Source organism: Procambarus clarkii, unplaced genomic scaffold (assembly GCF_040958095.1).
Source record: "Procambarus clarkii isolate CNS0578487 unplaced genomic scaffold, FALCON_Pclarkii_2.0 HiC_scaffold_675, whole genome shotgun sequence".
Classification (NCBI taxonomy): domain Eukaryota; kingdom Metazoa; phylum Arthropoda; class Malacostraca; order Decapoda; family Cambaridae; genus Procambarus; species Procambarus clarkii.
In genome coordinates, this window is record NW_027189708.1 from 99,208 (window position 1) to 105,738 (window position 6,531).

At 42.0% G+C, this 6,531-nt stretch overlaps 1 non-coding gene across 1 annotated transcript; it reads right to left on the reverse strand.

Moving 5' to 3' along the window:
- Window positions 1-4,543: 4,543 nt before the first annotated feature.
- LOC138361744 (5S ribosomal RNA) lies at window positions 4,544-4,662 on the reverse strand. Its single transcript, XR_011227152.1, has one exon. It is a non-coding gene; the product is annotated as a 5S ribosomal RNA (ribosomal RNA).
- Window positions 4,663-6,531: the final 1,869 nt, after the last annotated feature.

A 6,531-nucleotide genomic window follows, 5' to 3' on the forward strand; every position in this document is an offset into this window, starting at 1 on the left:
GCCAAAGGACATTCAGCTTGCTCGCCGTATCCGTGGAGAGCGTGCATAAGCTAAAATCGACCACCCTAGTATACACCAAACTCGGCCCTTCTCAGGGCCAAAATATCCTTCTAAGGAGATTTCAGACATTCCTAGCATCAGTCATATGAATTAACCTTCATCTACACATATAATAAATAAATAAAATAAATAAAATAAACAAATACACTAATTTAGGTGTCATACATACACGTGATATCAATAAATCAAGTCATTTGTAGTACAACCTGTTCTCTTACAAACAAAACGCCGTCGCTTTTCGCTCTTATGCACTGTCAAGGATCACCCACCCCCCCCACCCCCCCAAAATAAAAATTGTCATACTGTACTAGAAATAAAAAGCAGCTTGTATAAGGTGACATACTGTCCAGTCCTGTTTTATTCTGTTTTCGGTCCTCTGGCTTAATCTGTTAAGTTAGGAGATGACATTTTAAATTAACCGTTTTCTTGACATTTTCAAACCTAAGAGGGTGGCCTGCATAGTAATCCTAATGTGGAACATAACAATGAATCTCTAATCTCTAGAAAAAAGATACCGAGTGCTTATATGTGTTGAGAGAGAGAGAGAGAGAGAGAGAGAGAGGAGAGGAGAGAGAGAGAGAGAGATGAGAGAGAGAGAGAGAGAGAGAGAGAGAGAGAGAGAGAGAGAGACACAGACAGACAGACAGACAGACAGACAGACAGACAGACAGACAGACAGACAGACAGACAGACAGACAGACAGACAGACAGACAGACAGAGACTGAGAGAGAGAAACACACACAGACAGTTTCATAAATATTCTCATTTTATAGCTATTTGCTTTCAGTGACAGAGGTTTTTGTTATAATAGTATTGGTGTCTAACACTCACAATCTCTTTAGAAATTAAAGTGTGGCTCCAATGGAGCCGAGTTTGTTGGTTTGAGGCCAAGCCACCACCACAGGCAGTAAGTAAGCCGTTTACTTGGAGGAGGTGTACTTGGTGACGGCCTTAGTGCCCTCAGAGACGGCGTGCTTGGCCAGTTTCTCCGGGCAACAGGAGCCTTACAGCCGTCTGGATCTCCCGACTGGTAATGGTGGAACGCTTGTTTGTAGTGGGCCAGGCGAGAAAGCCTCGGCGGCGATGCGCTCGAAGATGTCGTTCACGAACGAGTTCATGATCGACATGGCTTTGGAAGAGATACCAGTGTCGGGGTGGACCTGCTTCAGCACTTTGTAGATGTAGATGCTGTAGCTCTCCTTCCTCCTGCGCTTCTTTTTCTTATCGCCCTTGGCAATGGCCTTCTGGGCCTTTCCGGCCTTCTTGGCAGCCTTTCCAGATGCCTTGGGTGGCATGATGATGCTCGTGCTGGCTGGCGTTGCGATACAATAATGAACTTTTGCGCGAGTCGAGCTTTCCTTTTATATCCCGCTCGCGACTCAGCTCAGAGCGGTGTCGCGTGGCGGAGCGCGCTGATTGGTCAGTGGCGGACTCCCTTGATCCTGAGCGGGGTATATAACACGAAGCTCGATCTGCGGGCCGGCATTAAAACACCACAAACCCACAACAGCAGCAGCAATGTCAGGACGCGGCAAGGGAGGCAAAGTGAAGGGCAAGTCAAAGTCTCGCTCCAGCAGGGCCGGACTTCGTTCCCCGTGGGCAGAATTCACCGTCTGCTGCGTAAGGGCAACTACGCCGAACGCGTCGGTGCTGGCGCTCCTGTCCTACCCTGGCAGCCGTCATGGAATACCTCGCTGCCGAAGTTCTGCGAGCTCGCCGTAACGCCGCACGTGACAACAAGAAGACCCGTATCATCCCACGTCACTTGCAGTTGGCCATCCGCAACGACGAAGAACTCAACAAACTTCTGTCTGGCGTAACATTGCACAGGGAGGTGTTCTTCCAAACATTCAGGCAGTTCTTTTGCCAAAAGAGACAGAGAAGAAGTAAGCACTTCTGCCACCCACGCGCGACAAATACCATAACCAGGCTCCATCCGGAGCCACACACACTTTAATAGAGAGATTCAAGTAGACAATCAACTTTCAAAACATTAATAATAACATTTATATTGATTTCATTTGGAATGTGTACATAACAAACAAACAAAACAAAATTATAGGGGATATTCAGCATCACTTGGAATATTAACCAATCATATAAATCCAATATATATTTTATATTTTACTTTAAGCGAGGATTCATATTCTATCCATTTTTAATCATCAAATGAACAAAAGCAATTCTTCACTAGACGTAATGAATGAATAAATGATCAAGGTTTTAATGTGTTTCATGAATATATAATATATTATATATATATATATATATAGTATATATTATATATATATATATATAGATATATATATATATATATATATAATATATATATTATTAATACTTGTGAACCAGAATAGTGTTTGAGCAGCAGCGATTCGTGCCTGCCATTGGCCGAAGTGCAACAATTCAATAATTTTAAAGGGCCTGCTCGGGTATATAAGAGAGGCTGGGAGACTGGGCCGGTGGTGGGTGATGGGTGATGAGTGCATGGTGTGGTGTGGTGTGGTGTTTGTTAAGAGTTGATTTACGGCCAGCCAGCCAGCCAGCCAGCCAGCCAGCTGCAGCCAAGGCAGGGCAGGGCAAGGCAAGGCAAGGCAAGGCAAGGCAAGGCAGGCAAGGCAAGGCAAGGGCAAGGCAGGCAAGGCAGGCAGGCAGCAGGGCAGGCAGCCAGGCAGCCAGGCAGCCAGACAGGCCAGGCAGGCGGCAGAGCAGGCATCAGTCAGGCAGCAGGAAGCAGGCAGGCAGGCAGGCAGGCAGGCAGGCCGCAGGCAGGGCCAGGCGCGAGCAGGCAGGCAGGCAGGGCAGGCAGGCAGCAGGCAGGCAGCCAGGCAGCCAGCCAGCCACCAGCCCAGCCATCCAGCAGCCAGCCAGCCAGCCAGCCAGCCAGCCAGCCAGCCCAGCCAGCCACTCCCACTTTGTATTTATATGCATTCATTTATATTCAAACATTATATATGTTAAGGGCCTTGTTTTAGTGTTTATTTTAAAAATGACAAACATCGAGTCATTTTACCAGTCCTTTAGCGTTAACGGTGATGCATTTTAAAACTGAACATAAATCGCCTTTCTGGATATTATCAAATATCGAATCCGCTTAATGTGGCCTACAATTCAATCATTCAAAAAATACATAATTTACATCAAGCCTTTTCATAGAACAGACATAAGATTTGTACATGCAAAAAAAAAAAAAATCCTTATAAGTTATCAATACAATGTGAGAAAACTTTACTTTTTATAACTAAAGTTGCACAATTATACCAACTCTATGGTGGCTGGGTTGTAAGGTGTGGTGGCTGGTGTTTGGAAGTCGCGAGTTCAAACGACCCAATGGGAATAATACTTTTTTTTTTTTTGCCATACAATCTTCCTAATACTATTATGTAGGTTTGTGTGTGTTTTTTTATTCATTCTTGGTTTTATAGATGACATACATAGTGACTCCTTTTACCGGTCCTTAAAGTAGGCTCTGGGGAAGCAATGGTGGTGGTGGTGGTGGTGGTGGTGGTGCATTTAAAACTAAACCAAAAATCACCAGTTCTGGACGCGTCAAATATCATATCCGCTTAATGTGTCTACAACCTAATTACTTAAAACTACACTATTTAATTCATTCATATCATGTGCATATTGGTCATTATGCTCATACAACCGACATCAAAATTTATTTTCATTATTAGAATCATACATTTCATCAAGTAATACAGATACAAAGAGATTTTCTTTCTGAGAAGACCGTTAGTATTGGCTTGCAGGCAGGCAGGCAGGCAGGCATTTGAGGGTTATTATTTCGCCTGTTGATTGGGGGGAGGGTTGATGTGTTAGGGGGTTTTCGGTTAGATGTGGTGGTGGTGATTGGTGGTGGTGATTGGTGGTGATTGGTGGTGATTGGTGGTGGTGGTGGTGGTGGTGGTGGTAGTAGGTGGGAGTTGGGGGTGGGGGGGGGGGGGGGGGGAGGAAGGGGAGGGGAATGATGGTCTGTGGATTCCTTCTCCGTACCCTTTACATATAAGCAAAAATATGCCTTCTTGTGGGTATAGAAACATTAACACAAATTATATCAGTAACTGATATTGTAGCCTTTTAAACAGAAAAGATTTGTACATACAAATACTTTTTAATTATCATTTATTTGTGGAAATGGCATTTACGTCATTAAATTGATACCTCAGCATCAAGCTAGTGTCCTGCAGCAGTGGTCCAGTGGTAAAGTGTATATAAGTGATGCGTATTCTTGGAGTTGCGAGTTCAAACCCGGATTAAGCTATATATATATATATATACAACATGTTTTGTTTTGGTTGTTTGTTTTTGTATAAAGCCTCACACAATATCTATATTAAGCGAGTTTGTTTTAAACATGACATACATATTAATTCATTTTACCAGGCCTTATTCCACACAACTCCGTGAATTTCCCGTGGAGCCAGCCATTCAAACAAAAACAAACGAAACAAAACAAAACAAAACAAAAAACATTATTGCCAACAGCATTTGGTGTTCCCAGGCGGTCACCCATCCAAGTACTAACCAAACCCAACGTTGCTTAACTTCGCTGATCGGACGAGAAGCGGTGTTCTCAACGTGGTATGGCCGTTGGCATGAGACTGCCTACACATTGTGGCTAATAACCAACTCTTTTAAGTCATCGCGGCAGGATACGGACCTGCTTGTGGTGTCTTAATGGTAATTGTATCCTAACATATTTTTGTCTCCTTGGCATGGATATTTAACATCGTTTATTCAGTCTTGGGTTTATGTTCTTTCGCCATTTACAGACATTTTACATCTACCTACTTCCTCAGCCTGCCCTGCCAATTTCTAATGAATTTGTGGATTTTCTTTTGTAATACAAACATGTGTGTGCTCATCTGCTCTTCAGTTTTTATGATATTTGTCTCATCTGTCCTGCTTTATGATACTTTTACAAAGAACATGAACAAATGCTTCTATTTTAGAGAAGATATGGGATCCAGGTTTCGGAGCCGTAAAACCAACCGTCGTGATTGGTGGACGAGTTGCCAGGTTGCAGCTTCTGTACCGTGCCGGCACATAAATAGGTTCGGCTCAAGCGGCGGCAGCATCATTCCCCCGTGACTGTCTGAGCGTCTCTCATCACCTTGGTTGGTTCATCATCATCATGGTAGAAGCAAAGCCTACCAAGAAGGCTGCGGCTGCTGCTGCTGTGGTGGCCACCACCAGGAAACCTCGCGTCCAGGTTGCTCACCCGAAAACTAGTCAAATGGTTCTAGCCGCGGTCGCAGCACTCAAAGACCGTAAGGGCTCGTCTCTACAAGCAATCAAGAAGTACGTTGTTGCCAACAACAAAGTCGAGGCTGCCAAGATCGCCATTTACATCCGAAGATTTCTCAAGAAAGCAGTGGCTGACGGCATTCTTGTTCAGACCAAGGGAAGTGGAGCTAGTGGATCATTCAAGCTGGCCGTAGCAGAGAAGAGGGCCGTTCTAACTCCCAAGAAAGCCACCACAACCAAGAAACCATCTACAGCAGCAAAGAAGGCCGTGGTAACTCCCAAGAAAGCCGCCACAAGCAACAAACCACCTACAGCCTTGAAAAAGAAGCAGCAGCAGCAGCAGCAGCTTGTTGTTGGGAACAAAAAGCCCAAAATAAAGAGAGCTTCAAAATCTCCCAAACCACCCAAGGCAAAGAAAGCTGTCAAAAAAACAACAAAGGCAAAATAAACGACGACATGCAAGCAGCATGAATACACATGACAATAAACATCCAGGCCTCCCCCCTCAGTGGAGGGGCCTCATATGATTCCAAAAAAGAGTTTAGTTTTGTAGACAAATAAATCATTACTTTTGGGGTAGATTTACTCTGTATATATATATATATATATATATATATATATATATATATATATATATATATATATATATATATATATATATATATAATATACATCTATATTATATATATATTATATATATATATATATATATATATATATATTATTATATATATAATAATATACATCTATATTATATATATATATATATATATATATATATATATATATATATATATATATTATATATATATATATATATATATACATGGGTGAGGTGATATGGTACCAAAGTTTTGGGTAAGGTGATTGACATTTACACAAGATAAAACACGAACCAATGGGAATAAAAACATAAGAATGGAAGTAACTGCAGAAGGCCTATTGGCCCATAACACAAGCACTTCCTCTTGATGCTTCTATATTGGTTCAGAGTCTTGAAGCTATAATAATAATAATATATATATATTATATTATATATATATATATATATATATATATATATATATATATATATATATATATATATACACACAAAACTAAATAGTCTTGTTAGACAAATTGCCCCTATTAGAGGCAAGTTGACTAACAAGCCGAATGACTGGCAATTGTTTTGAATTTGAGTTAAATCTAACATAGAAATGTAATCAAACCTAACC